Source organism: Drosophila subpulchrella, unplaced genomic scaffold (assembly GCF_014743375.2).
Source record: "Drosophila subpulchrella strain 33 F10 #4 breed RU33 unplaced genomic scaffold, RU_Dsub_v1.1 Primary Assembly Seq94, whole genome shotgun sequence".
NCBI lineage: Eukaryota > Metazoa > Arthropoda > Insecta > Diptera > Drosophilidae > Drosophila > Drosophila subpulchrella.
The window spans coordinates 165,711-186,216 of record NW_023665728.1 but is presented as its reverse complement, the minus strand read 5'-3'; the positions used below and the strand labels follow the sequence as shown (position 1 = coordinate 186,216).

The following is a 20,506-nucleotide window of genomic DNA, read 5'->3' as shown; positions in this document are numbered from 1 at the left end:
GTTAGTAATCCTAGTTTTATGTTACGTTAATTTGCTTTTTACATTGGTCATCGCCTTCTTTAAACTTTTGTCCGGGTCCTCCGAATCTTTGGCCAACACTCCTGAAAAAATGTACAGGCATATGTTAAAAAAATACGTTTTATTTGTTTATTTGTATATTTACCTTTTAGAGCAGTGTATAACCCTTTGCTGGATTTTTATTGGCACAAAACCTTTCATCAACCACTTTCGGCTAACGGAACCCGTTGAATACCTTCAAAATTTACGTACCTTAAACTAAGATCAATGCACAACATCTGAAACTTATTATTGACTTTATTATTTTAACTTAAACAAACGATTAAAGTAACTCTGCTGCTCACAATTTAAATGGATGCTTCCCTTTCAATTACTCAAACAGAATGCACCAAGTCTTCCTCTCACCCCTTTACTTGATTTTTTTGGCGCGTGCCACTGTACCTATACCATTTCTAAAGCGAAAAATATCTGACTGTATAATTTTTACTTCTTGAGTAAAAAATAAAATACAAATTTTTTTAATGTTAATACTAAAATGTTTTAACATAACATTATAAGTAAATTCAATTTACTTAATTTTACTATAATCAAATAATTTACTTTTATAAAACAATATTAGTTGTTTTTTTCGATATACAATAATGCTCCTAAAATATTAGTTCATTCACATGTCGCTGCTCCACGAAAAATGTTCCGCCGTAATGTTTGTCGCTAGCCGAACATAACGGAGAGACGCAAAAGAAATAACGGACCGGACGAAATTTGTCTCTGAGAGCGCCGAATGCAGGCAGATTATAAGACACAGAATATCTTTCTTTTTTTGTTGCACGACCGTTTTCGTAGGCAGTCTTCCAGCTGCGTCGACTTCTCTGCTGACGTCAACAGCGGCACAGCGTTTTAGGCACAAAAAAAAAAAAAAAAAATATTTTGCATTTAGACATGTCACCGCATCCTTACTGCAGAACTGAAGGGTACGTAATATTTCAACCGACAGGGACTAAAGTGCAATAATCTCTAAACGTACAACTAGCAATATTTTTGTTTCGATTGGGTTCATCAGGGAATAGCGCTTCGGTAAGAAAAAATGCTACAATATTTGGAGTAGGTGCTGGTGGGACGTTAGCACTATTTAAGGATATATGCCCATTTTGCGACTTTTAATGATGTATATCTATTGGCCTAAAAGAAAAGAACTCGAGGATATAGTTTTGAATAACTTCCATGAGTTGCCCTACCGCATAGGGTACATTAATAGCAGCGAACTCTTTGAAAAATCATGAAGAATATTACTCGAGCCATATCATATATTCTGTAAAAATGTGAGCTGTGTGTGTCTACAAACTCCGAATTCGAGGTGTTGTAATAAGTCACGACTATAAAAATAAATAATAAATAAAAGTTATTTTAGTGGAAATCAGTGAATTGCAGGAGACTTTTGGCCAGGAGCGAATTGAATTTCCCCATACCGCAATTCACGCCAGTTGGAACCGAATGAGCAGCTGTAATTTAATTAAATTGAAACTTTTTTTGTTGGGATACTGAAAAGAAACTCTGTAGCTTAAGGGCCTGTTTCTTGAGTCCCAGTCAAAGTCCCTGATAGCTTTCTGTCCGAGAAACTTAAAGTCCAGCTATAGTGGTCGAAAAAGGAAATCGGTTTTCTCGACGCCTTTAAATTATCTGAACAAGAAACATATGCAGAGTGCTGTTAATCACAAATGTAAGCTGTAAAGCGAAAACACAGGGCTTGCTTTGATTATTGCATCAACTTTTTAGGATTTGCTTATGTTCCCGATTATATAATTTTATCTTAGTAGGCTTTGTGAAAATAGCTATCATTTTATCGAGTCGAAAAAGACATAATAGGGAGTCTGAGTCCCTGTCAAAGTTACCTTACCTCTCACATTGAGGCTCGAGAAAGTCAAAATCGCTTAGCAGGGACTTTTTCTATTCGAGAAATGTTAGCCAGCACTCGAGAAACCGGCCCTTAAAGAACTAAGAACAGGCATCTCTTTTTGGATTATGGTAGATACCGGATCAACACGTACATCTAGATGAATTCCACAACGGCAATAAACCAGAAATTGGAAAAACTGAAAATTCTGCTGCCGCCGAAAATAAAAATAAATTAAGTGAGTTTTAAATATATATTTTTTTATTTCTAGTTCCATCCCAAAATTCTCTTCTGATGTTAAGTTTGCGGATGTCTAGTTGACGACTTGGCATGCCTCAGGTTGCACTTGCACGTTCACTTTGTTGTTGGCGGCTGGGTTAGGATACACGTATTCGTTTGTTTTTGTTTATTGTTTTTAATTGTTAATCGTTGTGTATATAACTTAGTTTTATTGCCGGCTCCTCTCAGGCCAATTGGTTGTGACAGGCACGATTTTCTCGAGCTCATGTCCGTGGTCCCGGCGACGCTGTACGGATCTCTTGTACATTTGAAGTCCTCGAAGGATAATCAGGACCTACAAGGTCTATTTCTTCTTTGTGGTCTATCACCTCTACGTTGATCACGTTGGCGGTGTTACCGTCTGCTTTAGACACTTTGGATATCATTATTGAATCCTTAACCGAGACTTTACACTTTCGAGTCAAGGGCTCATTATTCTTCACGGTAAATGTTATGAACGGAAATTCTTCTCGAGTTGACCGACAGTGGGTATTAGACTCACTTCTTTTATACCGTTGGTTAGAGCTTTCGTTTGCTTCCGGCTTCTCAGTTTGTGTACCTAAGTGTTCCCATACTAACCCACTTCTGGATTCAGCTAGGGTCAGCTTGCGGATTCAAATTCACCGCTTTCTGCTTCAGTGCTCGACAAAATTTTCCAGCTAATTGCTTGACTTGTTATTTTAGCTGATTGTTAGATTGCGCAATTTTTGGTGTTCTCGCCACCTAGCAGACCTCGGTTTTTTCGTCTTTTTTTATCTTCCCCTCTGTCCGCTATTAGGACAGAAAATATTGACTTCGGTAGTAACAGGAACGCACCTTTAAGATTTTTGCTGCTAAAGTAAAAAAAACTATGAAAATATTAAAAAATATTACTCTCAATGGTTGTTTCAGATTCACCCTCGTCTGTTCATGCTCCTGTTGACTTGCAAAAGTTTTCGTCCTTTATCCAAGCTAATTTTAAATGCGCACTTTAATTCAAAAACCGTTCCAAGTGGCGTCATCTTTCGCGGACGAGGACTTCATTAATTTCGCTCTCAGACCAAGGCTTAGTTTCGACGTCACTAATACGTTGTCTTTTATTGAAATTGTTCCGCAACTGTTTTGTTTTAGAGAAGACTATTTTATGAATTGAATCCAAATTTGTTTTTTCATGTCACTGTCATAACCATAGATTTAAACTCTCAGGAACATGCCAGTGGGCAACACTGCCTTAAACACAACTTTTCAGTATATTTTTTAGTATTTAAGCTAAAATTCCTACCGCCCTATTAACCCCGTATTTTCACACAAGTGTAAGAACGCTACAAAATGTTGTATTAAATAAAACGGTATGGAATATCAATGAATTTCTCTATTTCTGTTAAAGAACATTCAATGCCATTATGTATGAAACTTGATTTCTTTTGCATGGTCACCACGGGCACGCTTGCAGAAGTCCAGACTCTGAACCCAATTTTCAACGGCATTCACGCATAATTCGGCCGATACTACTGACTGACTACCCTAGACGCTTAATTGTTGATCTGACATGATGATTATGTCATAAATTGGACGTAGCGCTCTTAAAGTTGATGCCACTGACTCCGAAAATCGATAGTAAATTTTAATAATTTGGACTCGTTGGATTGTTGTATGACAAACGATACTGAATAAAAATGTCAAATGAGCGGAAAAAAAAAATGGCGTCGTTTCTGTCCCTTTCGGTCTACTTTTGTAGCGTTCCCATTGAAAACCCTTTACAAAAGAGTTTTGTGGATAGGCTGAAGTTCTGCAGTTCTTGCAAACTATTTTATATAGAATTTGTTGTTAAAGCTGTTTACACTTTTAAATATTTCAAACGTTAGCAACGCAATTGAATATTGAAGTTAATTATGCTTATTATTATTATTTATAGACATTGAGGACTGACTAATTACAGTACATTGCATGCAAACTATATTGAGTCTTATCGAAGGAAGAAAAAAGTAAGCGTGTGCGGACCTCCAATACCTTATCAAAAACAAACAGAAATATCGGTCCGAACCGACAAATTCCAGTTCTTGTTGATTGACATCTTGTCTTCATGTCGTTCACAAATTCTATGAAGGAAAGTTTTGACGTTCCTCGAAAGCTTTGTAACAAATGTATATTCATTTATAAATAAATATTTGATAATCTCTGGAATTTGTACGTAAAAGGAATCACAAAAAATGTGATTTGAGGGCTATCGCATGTAGAGATACCCCTATAAATAGTTAAGAGTGGAGTGTAGGGTATAGTGACGAACGATTGGGTTTTAAATGACACTTTTTTAAAAATCAATATTTTTAAAAGTTTCAAAGCAAAAAGTTATTAATATCTATTGAGCAAAAAATAAGTTGTTCCCTTTTGAAAATTCTTAATTTTTTTCATCTCGTTGAAAAAGTTGAAAATGTACCGTAATGGAATACAAATTTAACTGTACACTGAAAACAAAATGTCTACTTAAGTTCTGCGTTTAAATTGAACAAATTAAGTTGTTCAAATATCAATAAAAAATAACTGTTTTTTATTTATTGGATGGAGCAAAGAAAGAACAAACGATATAGTGTCAATAAATACTGGAAAAAACTGCAAAACACTGACAAATGTCACGATACCCTACTGGGTACTGTTGGAAATAAGATGGTGCCACTTTCATAAGGCACAAAAGAAAAAAAAAGGATTCTGCATGCCAAATCCGAATAGCCTAGCTCTTATAGTTTCCGAGATATCAGCGTTCATCCGGACGGACGGACTGACGTACATGGCTAGATCGACTCGACAGTGATCCTGATCAAGAATATATATACTTTATGGGGTCGGAAACGCTTCCTTCTGCCTGTTACATATTTTCGGACGAATCTAGTATACCCTTTTACTCTACGAGTAACGGGTAAAACTAACCTTCAGTTCGAAAAAAAAAAGTTTCACTTGTGAAACACCTTGTGAATACCGCGGGTATTCACAATCGAAAATTCAAATGAAAATTTTTCGAAGTCCCTCGGGATTTCACTTGTTTCTTATACTCATTTGTCGTAATGCCTGTTACCTGCCAGTGACGCGTCCCACGTGAAATCACTTATGAAAATCAGAATATTTCCAATGAGTTTTAACTTATGAAAATATAGAATATAAAATACATACATTTTTATTTACTTTTGAATTCATTTAAATTAAATAGTGATATTTAGGTTTTCTGTTAAAGGACAATTATTGTTAGTAATCCTAGTTTTATGTTACGTTAATTTGCTTTTTACATTGGTCATCGCCTTCTTTAAACTTTTGTCCGGGTCCTCCGAATCTTTGGCCAACACTCCTGAAAAAATGTACAGGCATATGTTAAAAAAATACGTTTTATTTGTTTATTTGTATATTTACCTTTTAGAGCAGTGTATAACCCTTTGCTGGATTTTTATTGGCACAAAACCTTTCATCAACCACTTTCGGCTAACGGAACCCGTTGAATACCTTCAAAATTTACGTACCTTAAACTAAGATCAATGCACAACATCTGAAACTTATTATTGACTTTATTATTTTAACTTAAACAAACGATTAAAGTAACTCTGCTGCTCACAATTTAAATGGATGCTTCCCTTTCAATTACTCAAACAGAATGCACCAAGTCTTCCTCTCACCCCTTTACTTGATTTTTTTGGCGCGTGCCACTGTACCTATACCATTTCTAAAGCGAAAAATATCTGACTGTATAATTTTTACTTCTTGAGTAAAAAATAAAATACAAATTTTTTTAATGTTAATACTAAAATGTTTTAACATAACATTATAAGTAAATTCAATTTACTTAATTTTACTATAATCAAATAATTTACTTTTATAAAACAATATTAGTTGTTTTTTTCGATATACAATAATGCTCCTAAAATATTAGTTCATTCACATGTCGCTGCTCCACGAAAAATGTTCCGCCGTAATGTTTGTCGCTAGCCGAACATAACGGAGAGACGCAAAAGAAATAACGGACCGGACGAAATTTGTCTCTGAGAGCGCCGAATGCAGGCAGATTATAAGACACAGAATATCTTTCTTTTTTTGTTGCACGACCGTTTTCGTAGGCAGTCGTCTTCCAGCTGCGTCGACTTCTCTGCTGACGTCAACAGCGGCACAGCGTTTTAGGCACAAAAAAAAAAAAAAAAAATATTTTGCATTTAGACATGTCACCGCATCCTTACTGCAGAACTGAAGGGTACGTAATATTTCAACCGACAGGGACTAAAGTGCAATAATCTCTAAACGTACAACTAGCAATATTTTTGTTTCGATTGGGTTCATCAGGGAATAGCGCTTCGGTAAGAAAAAATGCTACAATATTTGGAGTAGGTGCTGGTGGGACGTTAGCACTATTTAAGGATATATGCCCATTTTGCGACTTTTAATGATGTATATCTATTGGCCTAAAAGAAAAGAACTCGAGGATATAGTTTTGAATAACTTCCATGAGTTGCCCTACCGCATAGGGTACATTAATAGCAGCGAACTCTTTGAAAAATCATGAAGAATATTACTCGAGCCATATCATATATTCTGTAAAAATGTGAGCTGTGTGTGTCTACAAACTCCGAATTCGAGGTGTTGTAATAAGTCACGACTATAAAAATAAATAATAAATAAAAGTTATTTTAGTGGAAATCAGTGAATTGCAGGAGACTTTTGGCCAGGAGCGAATTGAATTTCCCCATACCGCAATTCACGCCAGTTGGAACCGAATGAGCAGCTGTAATTTAATTAAATTGAAACTTTTTTTGTTGGGATACTGAAAAGAAACTGTAGCTTAAGGGCCTGTTTCTTGGGTCCCAGTCAAAGTCCCTGATAGCTTTCTGTCCGAGAAACTTAAAGTCCAGCTATAGTGGTCGAAAAAGGAAATCGGTTTTCTCGACGCCTTTAAATTATCTGAACAAGAAACATATGCAGAGTGCTGTTAATCACAAATGTAAGCTGTAAAGCGAAAACACAGGGCTTGCTTTGATTATTGCATCAACTTTTTAGGATTTGCTTATGTTCCCGATTATATAATTTTATCTTAGTAGGCTTTGTGAAAATAGCTATCATTTTATCGAGTCGAAAAAGACATAATAGGGAGTCTGAGTCCCTGTCAAAGTTACCTTACCTCTCACATTGAGGCTCGAGAAAGTCAAAATCGCTTAGCAGGGACTTTTTCTATTCGAGAAATGTTAGCCAGCACTCGAGAAACCGGCCCTTAAAGAACTAAGAACAGGCATCTCTTTTTGGATTATGGTAGATACCGGATCAACACGTACATCTAGATGAATTCCACAACGGCAATAAACCAGAAATTGGAAAAACTGAAAATTCTGCTGCCGCCGAAAATAAAAATAAATTAAGTGAGTTTTAAATATATATTTTTTTATTTCTAGTTCCATCCCAAAATTCTCTTCTGATGTTAAGTTTGCGGATGTCTAGTTGACGACTTGGCATGCCTCAGGTTGCACTTGCACGTTCACTTTGTTGTTGGCGGCTGGGTTAGGATACACGTATTCGTTTGTTTTTGTTTATTGTTTTTAATTGTTAATCGTTGTGTATATAACTTAGTTTTATTGCCGGCTCCTCTCAGGCCAATTGGTTGTGACAGGCACGATTTTCTCGAGCTCATGTCCGTGGTCCCGGCGACGCTGTACGGATCTCTTGTACATTTGAAGTCCTCGAAGGATAATCAGGACCTACAAGGTCTATTTCTTCTTTGTGGTCTATCACCTCTACGTTGATCACGTTGGCGGTGTTACCGTCTGCTTTAGACACTTTGGATACCATTATTGAATCCTTAACCGAGACTTTACACTTTCGAGTCAAGGGCTCATTATTCTTCACGGTAAATGTTATGAACGGAAATTCTTCTCGAGTTGACCGACAGTGGGTATTAGACTCACTTCTTTTATACCGTTGGTTAGAGCTTTCGTTTGCTTCCGGCTTCTCAGTTTGTGTACCTAAGTGTTCCCATACTAACCCACTTCTGGATTCAGCTAGGGTCAGCTTGCGGATTCAAATTCACCGCTTTCTGCTTCAGTGCTCGACAAAATTTTCCAGCTAATTGCTTGACTTGTTATTTTAGCTGATTGTTAGATTGCGCAATTTTTGGTGTTCTCGCCACCTAGCAGACCTCGGTTTTTTCGTCTTTTTTTATCTTCCCCTCTGTCCGCTATTAGGACAGAAAATATTGACTTCGGTAGTAACAGGAACGCACCTTTAAGATTTTTGCTGCTAAAGTAAAAAAAACTATGAAAATATTAAAAAATATTACTCTCAATGGTTGTTTCAGATTCACCCTCGTCTGTTCATGCTCCTGTTGACTTGCAAAAGTTTTCGTCCTTTATCCAAGCTAATTTTAAATGCGCACTTTAATTCAAAAACCGTTCCAAGTGGCGTCATCCTTCGCGGATGAGGACTTCATTAATTTCGCTCTCAGACCAAGGCTTAGTTTCGACGTCACTAATACGTTGTCTTTTATTGAAATTGTTCCGCAACTGTTTTGTTTTAGAGAAGACTATTTTATGAATTGAATCCAAATTTGTTTTTTCATGTCACTGTCATAACCATAGATTTAAACTCTCAGGAACATGCCAGTGGGCAACACTGCCTTAAACACAACTTTTCAGTATATTTTTTAGTATTTAAGCTAAAATTCCTACCGCCCTATTAACCCCGTATTTTCACACAAGTGTAAGAACGCTACAAAATGTTGTATTAAATAAAACGGTATGGAATATCAATGAATTTCTCTATTTCTGTTAAAGAACATTCAATGCCATTATGTATGAAACTTGATTTCTTTTGCATGGTCACCACGGGCACGCTTGCAGAAGTCCAGACTCTGAACCCAATTTTCAACGGCATTCACGCATAATTCGGCCGATACTACTGACTGACTACCCTAGACGCTTAATTGTTAATCTGACATGACGATTATGTCATAAATTGGACGTAGCGCTCTTAAAGTTGATGCCACTGACTCCGAAAATCGATAGTAAATTTTAATAATTTGGACTCGTTGGATTGTTGTATGACAAACGATACTGAATAAAAATGTCAAATGAGCGGGGAAAAATATGGCGTCGTTTCTGTCCCTTTCGGTCTACTTTTGTAGCGTTCCCATTGAAAACCCTTTGCAAAAGAGTTTTGTGGATAGGCTGAAGTTCTGCAGTTCTTGCAAAACTATTTTATATAGAATTTGTTGTTAAAGCTGATTACACTTTTAAATATTTCAAACGTTAGCAACGCAATTGAATATTGAAGTTAATTATGCTTATTATTATTATTTATAGACATTGAGGACTGACTAATTACAGTACATTGCATGCAAACTATATTGAGTCTTATCGAAGGAAGAAAAAAGTAAGCGTGTGCGGACCTCCAATACCTTATCAAAAACAAACAGAAATATCGGTTCGAACCGACAAATTCCAGTTCTTGTTGATTGACATCTTGTCTTCATGTCGTTCACAAATTTTATGAAGGAAAGTTTTGACGTTCTTCGAAAGCTTTGTAACAAATGTATATTCATTTATAAATAAATATTTAATAATCTCTGGAATTTGTACGTAAAAGGAATCACAAAAAATGTGATTTGAGGGCTATCGCATGTAGAGATACCCCTATAAATAGTTAAGAGTGGAGTGTAGGGTATAGTGACGAACGATTGGGTTTTAAATGACACTTTTTTAAAAATCAATATTTTTAAAAGTTTCAAAGCAAAAAGTTATTAATATCTATTGAGCAAAAAATAAGTTGTTGACTTTTGAAAATTCTTAATTTTTTTCATCTCGTTGAAAAAGTTGAAAATGTACCGTAATGGAATACAAATTTAACTGTACACTGAAAACAAAATGTCTACTTAAGTTCTGCGTTTAAATTGAACAAATTAAGTTGTTCAAATATCAATAAAAAATAACTGTTTTTTATTTATTGGATGGAGCAAAGAAAGAACAAACGATATAGTGTCAATAAATACTGGAAAAAACTGCAAAACACTGACAAATGTCACGATACCCTACTGGGTACTGTTGGAAATAAGATGGTGCCACTTTCATAAGGCACAAAAGAAAAAAAAAGGATTCTGCATGCCAAATCCGAAAAGCCTAGCTCTTATAGTTTCCGAGATATCAGCGTTCATCCGGACGGACGGACTGACGTACATGGCTAGATCGACTCGACAGTGATCCTGATCAAGAATATATATACTTTATGGGGTCGGAAACGCTTCCTTCTGCCTGTTACATATTTTCGGACGAATCTAGTATACCCTTTTACTCTACGAGTAACGGGTAAAACTAACCTTCAGTTCGAAAAAAAAAAGTTTCACTTGTGAAACACCTTGTGAATACCGCGGGTATTCACAATCGAAAATTCAAATGAAAATTTTTCGAAGTCCCTCGGGATTTCACTTGTTTCTTATACTCATTTGTCGTAATGCCTGTTACCTGCCAGTGACGCGTCCCACGTGAAATCACTTATGAAAATCAGAATATTTCCAATGAGTTTTAACTTATGAAAATATAGAATATAAAATACATACATTTTTATTTACTTTTGAATTCATTTAAATTAAATAGTGATATTTAGGTTTTCTGTTAAAGGACAATTATTGTTAGTAATCCTAGTTTTATGTTACGTTAATTTGCTTTTTACATTGGTCATCGCCTTCTTTAAACTTTTGTCCGGGTCCTCCGAATCTTTGGCCAACACTCCTGAAAAAATGTACAGGCATATGTTAAAAAAATACGTTTTATTTGTTTATTTGTATATTTACCTTTTAGAGCAGTGTATAACCCTTTGCTGGATTTTTATTGGCACAAAACCTTTCATCAACCACTTTCGGCTAACGGAACCCGTTGAATACCTTCAAAATTTACGTACCTTAAACTAAGATCAATGCACAACATCTGAAACTTATTATTGACTTTATTATTTTAACTTAAACAAACGATTAAAGTAACTCTGCTGCTCACAATTTAAATGGATGCTTCCCTTTCAATTACTCAAACAGAATGCACCAAGTCTTCCTCTCACCCCTTTACTTGATTTTTTTGGCGCGTGCCACTGTACCTATACCATTTCTAAAGCGAAAAATATCTGACTGTATAATTTTTACTTCTTGAGTAAAAAATAAAATACAAATTTTTTTTTAATGTTAATACTAAAATGTTTTAACATAACATTATAAGTAAATTCAATTTACTTAATTTTACTATAATCAAATAATTTACTTTTATAAAACAATATTAGTTGTTTTTTTCGATATACAATAATGCTCCTAAAATATTAGTTCATTCACATGTCGCTGCTCCACGAAAAATGTTCCGCCGTAATGTTTGTCGCTAGCCGAACATAACGGAGAGACGCAAAAGAAATAACGGACCGGACGAAATTTGTCTCTGAGAGCGCCGAGTGCAGGCAGATTATAAGACACAGAATATCTTTCTTTTTTTGTTGCACGACCGTTTTCGTAGGCAGTCTTCCAGCTGCGTCGACTTCTCTGCTGACGTCAACAGCGGCACAGCGTTTTAGGCATAAAAAAAAAAAAAAAATATTTTGCATTTAGACATGTCACCGCATCCTTACTGCAGAACTGAAGGGTACGTAATATTTCAACCGACAGGGACTAAAGTGCAATAATCTCTAAACGTACAACTAGCAATATTTTTGTTTCGATTGGGTTCATCAGGGAATAGCGCTTCGGTAAGAAAAAATGCTACAATATTTGGAGTAGGTGCTGGTGGGACGTTAGCACTATTTAAGGATATATGCCCATTTTGCGACTTTTAATGATGTATATCTATTGGCCTAAAAGAAAAGAACTCGAGGATATAGTTTTGAATAACTTCCATGAGTTGCCCTACCGCATAGGGTACATTAATAGCAGCGAACTCTTTGAAAAATCATGAAGAATATTACTCGAGCCATATCATATATTCTGTAAAAATGTGAGCTGTGTGTGTCTACAAACTCCGAATTCGAGGTGTTGTAATAAGTCACGACTATAAAAATAAATAATAAATAAAAGTTATTTTAGTGGAAATCAGTGAATTGCAGGAGACTTTTGGCCAGGAGCGAATTGAATTTCCCCATACCGCAATTCACGCCAGTTGGAACCGAATGAGCAGCTGTAATTTAATTAAATTGAAACTTTTTTTGTTGGGATACTGAAAAGAAACTCTGTAGCTTAAGGGCCTGTTTCTTGAGTCCCAGTCAAAGTCCCTGATAGCTTTCTGTCCGAGAAACTTAAAGTCCAGCTATAGTGGTCGAAAAAGGAAATCGGTTTTCTCGACGCCTTTAAATTATCTGAACAAGAAACATATGCAGAGTGCTGTTAATCACAAATGTAAGCTGTAAAGCGAAAACACAGGGCTTGCTTTGATTATTGCATCAACTTTTTAGGATTTGCTTATGTTCCCGATTATATAATTTTATCTTAGTAGGCTTTGTGAAAATAGCTATCATTTTATCGAGTCGAAAAAGACATAATAGGGAGTCTGAGTCCCTGTCAAAGTTACCTTACCTCTCACATTGAGGCTCGAGAAAGTCAAAATCGCTTAGCAGGGACTTTTTCTATTCGAGAAATGTTAGCCAGCACTCGAGAAACCGGCCCTTAAAGAACTAAGAACAGGCATCTCTTTTTGGATTATGGTAGATACCGGATCAACACGTACATCTAGATGAATTCCACAACGGCAATAAACCAGAAATTGGAAAAACTGAAAATTCTGCTGCCGCCGAAAATAAAAATAAATTAAGTGAGTTTTAAATATATATTTTTTTATTTCTAGTTCCATCCCAAAATTCTCTTCTGATGTTAAGTTTGCGGATGTCTAGTTGACGACTTGGCATGCCTCAGGTTGCACTTGCACGTTCACTTTGTTGTTGGCGGCTGGGTTAGGATACACGTATTCGTTTGTTTTTGTTTATTGTTTTTAATTGTTAATCGTTGTGTATATAACTTAGTTTTATTGCCGGCTCCTCTCAGGCCAATTGGTTGTGACAGGCACGATTTTCTCGAGCTCATGTCCGTGGTCCCGGCGACGCTGTACGGATCTCTTGTACATTTGAAGTCCTCGAAGGATAATCAGGACCTACAAGGTCTATTTCTTCTTTGTGGTCTATCACCTCTACGTTGATCACGTTGGCGGTGTTACCGTCTGCTTTAGACACTTTGGATACCATTATTGAATCCTTAACCGAGACTTTACACTTTCGAGTCAAGGGCTCATTATTCTTCACGGTAAATGTTATGAACGGAAATTCTTCTCGAGTTGACCGACAGTGGGTATTAGACTCACTTCTTTTATACCGTTGGTTAGAGCTTTCGTTTGCTTCCGGCTTCTCAGTTTGTGTACCTAAGTGTTCCCATACTAACCCACTTCTGGATTCAGCTAGGGTCAGCTTGCGGATTCAAATTCACCGCTTTCTGCTTCAGTGCTCGACAAAATTTTCCAGCTAATTGCTTGACTTGTTATTTTAGCTGATTGTTAGATTGCGCAATTTTTGGTGTTCTCGCCACCTAGCAGACCTCGGTTTTTTCGTCTTTTTTTATCTTCCCCTCTGTCCGCTATTAGGACAGAAAATATTGACTTCGGTAGTAACAGGAACGCACCTTTAAGATTTTTGCTGCTAAAGTAAAAAAAACTATGAAAATATTAAAAAATATTACTCTCAATGGTTGTTTCAGATTCACCCTCGTCTGTTCATGCTCCTGTTGACTTGCAAAAGTTTTCGTCCTTTATCCAAGCTAATTTTAAATGCGCACTTTAATTCAAAAACCGTTCCAAGTGGCGTCATCCTTCGCGGATGAGGACTTCATTAATTTCGCTCTCAGACCAAGGCTTAGTTTCGACGTCACTAATACGTTGTCTTTTATTGAAATTGTTCCGCAACTGTTTTGTTTTAGAGAAGACTATTTTATGAATTGAATCCAAATTTGTTTTTTCATGTCACTGTCATAACCATAGATTTAAACTCTCAGGAACATGCCAGTGGGCAACACTGCCTTAAACACAACTTTTCAGTATATTTTTTAGTATTTAAGCTAAAATTCCTACCGCCCTATTAACCCCGTATTTTCACACAAGTGTAAGAACGCTACAAAATGTTGTATTAAATAAAACGGTATGGAATATCAATGAATTTCTCTATTTCTGTTAAAGAACATTCAATGCCATTATGTATGAAACTTGATTTCTTTTGCATGGTCACCACGGGCACGCTTGCAGAAGTCCAGACTCTGAACCCAATTTTCAACGGCATTCACGCATAATTCGGCCGATACTACTGACTGACTACCCTAGACGCTTAATTGTTGATCTGACATGACGATTATGTCATAAATTGGACGTAGCGCTCTTAAAGTTGATGCCACTGACTCCGAAAATCGATAGTAAATTTTAATAATTTGGACTCGTTGGATTGTTGTATGACAAACGATACTGAATAAAAATGTCAAATGAGCGGGGAAAAATATGGCGTCGTTTCTGTCCCTTTCGGTCTACTTTTGTAGCGTTCCCATTGAAAACCCTTTGCAAAAGAGTTTTGTGGATAGGCTGAAGTTCTGCAGTTCTTGCAAAACTATTTTATATAGAATTTGTTGTTAAAGCTGATTACACTTTTAAATATTTCAAACGTTAGCAACGCAATTGAATATTGAAGTTAATTATGCTTATTATTATTATTTATAGACATTGAGGACTGACTAATTACAGTACATTGCATGCAAACTATATTGAGTCTTATCGAAGGAAGAAAAAAGTAAGCGTGTGCGGACCTCCAATACCTTATCAAAAACAAACAGAAATATCGGTTCGAACCGACAAATTCCAGTTCTTGTTGATTGACATCTTGTCTTCATGTCGTTCACAAATTTTATGAAGGAAAGTTTTGACGTTCTTCGAAAGCTTTGTAACAAATGTATATTCATTTATAAATAAATATTTAATAATCTCTGGAATTTGTACGTAAAAGGAATCACAAAAAATGTGATTTGAGGGCTATCGCATGTAGAGATACCCCTATAAATAGTTAAGAGTGGAGTGTAGGGTATAGTGACGAACGATTGGGTTTTAAATGACACTTTTTTAAAAATCAATATTTTTAAAAGTTTCAAAGCAAAAAGTTATTAATATCTATTGAGCAAAAAATAAGTTGTTGACTTTTGAAAATTCTTAATTTTTTTCATCTCGTTGAAAAAGTTGAAAATGTACCGTAATGGAATACAAATTTAACTGTACACTGAAAACAAAATGTCTACTTAAGTTCTGCGTTTAAATTGAACAAATTAAGTTGTTCAAATATCAATAAAAAATAACTGTTTTTTATTTATTGGATGGAGCAAAGAAAGAACAAACGATATAGTGTCAATAAATACTGGAAAAAACTGCAAAACACTGACAAATGTCACGATACCCTACTGGGTACTGTTGGAAATAAGATGGTGCCACTTTCATAAGGCACAAAAGAAAAAAAAAGGATTCTGCATGCCAAATCCGAAAAGCCTAGCTCTTATAGTTTCCGAGATATCAGCGTTCATCCGGACGGACGGACTGACGTACATGGCTAGATCGACTCGACAGTGATCCTGATCAAGAATATATATACTTTATGGGGTCGGAAACGCTTCCTTCTGCCTGTTACATATTTTCGGACGAATCTAGTATACCCTTTTACTCTACGAGTAACGGGTAAAACTAACCTTCAGTTCGAAAATAAAAAGTTTCACTTGTGAAACACCTTGTGAATACCGCGGGTATTCACAATCGAAAATTCAAATGAAAATTTTTCGAAGTCCCTCGGGATTTCACTTGTTTCTTATACTCATTTGTCGTAATGCCTGTTACCTGCCAGTGACGCGTCCCACGTGAAATCACTTATGAAAATCAGAATATTTCCAATGAGTTTTAACTTATGAAAATATAGAATATAAAATACATACATTTTTATTTACTTTTGAATTCATTTAAATTAAATAGTGATATTTAGGTTTTCTGTTAAAGGACAATTATTGTTAGTAATCCTAGTTTTATGTTACGTTAATTTGCTTTTTACATTGGTCATCGCCTTCTTTAAACTTTTGTCCGGGTCCTCCGAATCTTTGGCCAACACTCCTGAAAAAATGTACAGGCATATGTTAAAAAAATACTTTTTATTTGTTTATTTGTATATTTACCTTTTAGAGCAGTGTATAACCCTTTGCTGGATTTTTATTGGCACAAAACCTTTCATCAACCACTTTCGGCTAACGGAACCCGTTGAATACCTTCAAAATTTACGTACCTTAAACTAAGATCAATGCACAACATCTGAAACTTATTATTGACTTTATTATTTTAACTTAAACAAACGATTAAAGTAACTCTGCTGCTCACAATTTAAATGGATGCTTCCATTTCAATTACTCAAACAGAATGCACCAAGTCTTCCTCTCACCCCTTTACTTGATTTTTTTGGCGCGTGCCACTGTACCTATACCATTTCTAAAGCGAAAAATATCTGACTGTATAATTTTTACTTCTTGAGTAAAAAATAAAATACAAATTTTTTTTTAATGTTAATACTAAAATGTTTTAACATAACATTATAAGTAAATTCAATTTACTTAATTTTACTATAATCAAATAATTTACTTTTATAAAACAATATTAGTTGTTTTTTTCGATATACAATAATGCTCCTAAAATATTAGTTCATTCACATGTCGCTGCTCCACGAAAAATGTTCCGCCGTAATGTTTGTCGCTAGCCGAACATAACGGAGAGACGCAAAAGAAATAACGGACCGGACGAAATTTGTCTCTGAGAGCGCCGAGTGCAGGCAGATTATAAGACACAGAATATCTTTCTTTTTTTGTTGCACGACCGTTTTCGTAGGCAGTCTTCCAGCTGCGTCGACTTCTCTGCTGACGTCAACAGCGGCACAGCGTTTTAGGCATAAAAAAAAAAAAAAAATATTTTGCATTTAGACATGTCACCGCATCCTTACTGCAGAACTGAAGGGTACGTAATATTTCAACCGACAGGGACTAAAGTGCAATAATCTCTAAACGTACAACTAGCAATATTTTTGTTTCGATTGGGTTCATCAGGGAATAGCGCTTCGGTAAGAAAAAATGCTACAATATTTGGAGTAGGTGCTGGTGGGACGTTAGCACTATTTAAGGATATATGCCCATTTTGCGACTTTTAATGATGTATATCTATTGGCCTAAAAGAAAAGAACTCGAGGATATAGTTTTGAATAACTTCCATGAGTTGCCCTACCGCATAGGGTACATTAATAGCAGCGAACTCTTTGAAAAATCATGAAGAATATTACTCGAGCCATATCATATATTCTGTAAAAATGTGAGCTGTGTGTGTCTACAAACTCCGAATTCGAGGTGTTGTAATAAGTCACGACTATAAAAATAAATAATAAATAAAAGTTATTTTAGTGGAAATCAGTGAATTGCAGGAGACTTTTGGCCAGGAGCGAATTGAATTTCCCCATACCGCAATTCACGCCAGTTGGAACCGAATGAGCAGCTGTAATTTAATTAAATTGAAACTTTTTTGGTTGGGATACTGAAAAAAAACTCTGTAGCTTAAGGGCCTGTTTCTTGAGTCCCAGTCAAAGTCCCTGATAGCTTTCTGTCCGAGAAACTTAAAGTCCAGCTATAGTGGTCGAAAAAGGAAATCGGTTTTCTCGACGCCTTTAAATTATCTGAACAAAAAACATCTGCAGAGTGCTGTTAATCACAAATGTAAGCTGTAAAGCGAAAACACAGGGCTTGCTTTGATTATTGCATCAACTTTTTAGGATTTGCTTATGTTCCCGATTATATAATTTTATCTTAGTAGGCTTTGTGAAAATAGCTATCATTTTATCGAGTCGAAAAAGACATAATAGGGAGTCTGAGTCCCTGTCAAAATTAACCTTACCTCTCACATTGAGGCTCGAGAAAGTCAAAATCGCTTAGCAGGGACTTTTTCTATTCGAGAAATGTTAGCCAGCACTCGAGAAACCGGCCCTTAAAGAACTAAGGACAGGCATCTCTTTTTGGATTATGGTAGATACCGGATCAACACGTACATCTAGATGAATTCCACAACGGCAATAAACCAGAAATTGGAAAAACTGAAAATTCTGCTGCCGCCGAAAATAAAAATAAATTAAGTGAGTTTTAAATATATATTTTTTTATTTCTAGTTCCATCCCAAAATTCTCTTCTGATGTTAAGTTTGCGGATGTCTAGTTGACGACTTGGCATGCCTCAGGTTGCACTTGCACGTTCACTTTGTTGTTGGCGGCTGGGTTAGGATACACGTATTCTTTTGTTTTTGTTTATTGTTTTTAATTGTTAATCGTTGTGTATATAACTTTTAGTTTTATTGCCGGCTCCTCTCAGGCCAATTGGTTGTGACAGGCACGATTTTCTCGAGCTCATGTCCGTGGTCCCGGCGACGCTGTACGGATCTCTTGTACATTTGAAGTCCTCGAAGGATAATCAGGACCTACAAGGTCTATTTCTTCTTTGTGGTCTATCACCTCTACGTTGATCACGTTGGCGGTGTTACCGTCTGCTTTAGACACTTTGGATACCATTATTGAATCCTTAACCGAGACTTTACACTTTCGAGTCAAGGGCTCATTATTCTTCACGGTAAATGTTATGAACGGAAATTCTTCTCGAGTTGACCGACAGTGGGTATTAGACTCACTTCTTTTATACCGTTGGTTAGAGCTTTCGTTTGCTTCCGGCTTCTCAGTTTGTGTACCTAAGTGTTCCCATACTAACCCACTTCTGGATTCAGCTAGGGTCAGCTTGCGGATTCAAATTCACCGCTTTCTGCTTCAGTGCTCGACAAAATTTTCCAGCTAATTGCTTGACTTGTTATTTTAGCTGATTGTTAGATTGCGCAATTTTTGGTGTTCTCGCCACCTAGCAGACCTCGGGTTTTTCGTCTTTTTTTATCTTCCCCTCTGTCCGCTATTAGGACAGAAAATATTGACTTCGGTAGTAACAGGAACGCACCTTTAAGATTTTTGCTGCTAAAGTAAAAAAAACTATGAAAATATTAAAAAATATTACTCTCAATGGTTGTTTCAGATTCACCCTCGTCTGTTCATGCTCCTGTTGACTTGCAAAAGTTTTCGTCCTTTATCCAAGCTAATTTTAAATGCGCACTTTAATTCAAAAACCGTTCCAAGTGGCGTCATCTTTCGCGGACGAGGACTTCATTAATTTCGCTCTCAGACCAAGGCTTAGTTTCGACGTCACTAATACGTTGTCTTTTATTGAAATTGTTCCGCAACTGTTTTGTTTTAGAGAAGACTATTTTATGAATTGAATCCAAATTTGTTTTTTCATGTCACTGTCATAACCATAGATTTAAACTCTCAGGAACATGCCAGTGGGCAACACTGCCTTAAACACAACTTTTCAGTATATTTTTTAGTATTTAAGCTAAAATTCCTACCGCCCTATTAACCCCGTATTTTCACACAAGTGTAAGAACGCTACAAAATGTTGTATTAAATAAAACGGTATGGAATATCAATGAATTTCTCTATTTCTGTTAAAGAACATTCAATGCCATTATGTATGAAACTTGATTTCTTTTGCATGGTCACCACGGGCACGCTTGCAGAAGTCCAGACTCTGAACCCAATTTTCAACGGCATTCACGCATAATTCGGCCGATACTACTGACTGACTACCCTAGACGCTTAATTGTTGATCTGACATGACGATTATGTCATAAATTGGACGTAGCGCTCTTAAAGTTGATGCCACTGACTCCGAAAATCGATAGTAAATTTTAATAATTTGGACTCGTTGGATTGTTGTATGACAAACGATACTGAATAAAAATGTCAAATGAGCGGGGAAAAATATGGCGTCGTTTCTGTCCCTTTCGGTCTACTTTTGTAGCGTTCCCATTGAAAACCCTTTACAAAAGAGTTTTGTGGATAGGCTGAAGTTCTGCAGTTCTTGCAAACTATTTTATATAGAATTTGTTGTTAAAGCTGTTTACACTTTTAAATATTTCAAACGTTAGCAACGCAATTGAATATTGAAGTTAATTATGCTTATTATTATTATTTATAGACATTGGGTACTGACTAATTACAGTACATTGCTTGCAAACTATATTGAGTCTTATCGAAGGAAGAAAAAAGTAAGCGTGTGCGGACCTCCAATACCTTATCAAAAACAAACAGAAATATCGGTCCGAACCGACAAATTCCAGTTCTTGTTGATTGACATCTTGTCTTCATGTCGTTCACAAATTCTATGAAGGAAAGTTTTGACGTTCTTCG

The 20,506-nt window shown here is 36.0% G+C and overlaps 1 protein-coding gene and 2 long non-coding RNA genes across 3 annotated transcripts in view; all 3 read left to right on the top strand.

Moving 5' to 3' along the window:
- LOC119562776 (metal transporter CNNM2) overlaps positions 1 to 20,506 on the top strand; it is a 164,567-nt gene that overhangs the window by 37,162 nt on the left and 106,899 nt on the right. The window lies entirely within an intron of this gene.
- On the top strand, positions 12,538 to 14,645 carry LOC119562780. Its single transcript, XR_005222024.1, has 2 exons — positions 12,538 to 12,954; positions 14,428 to 14,645. It is a non-coding gene; the product is annotated as an uncharacterized LOC119562780 (long non-coding RNA).
- On the top strand, positions 18,042 to 20,051 carry LOC119562779. Its single transcript, XR_005222023.1, has 2 exons — positions 18,042 to 18,358; positions 19,834 to 20,051. It is a non-coding gene; the product is annotated as an uncharacterized LOC119562779 (long non-coding RNA).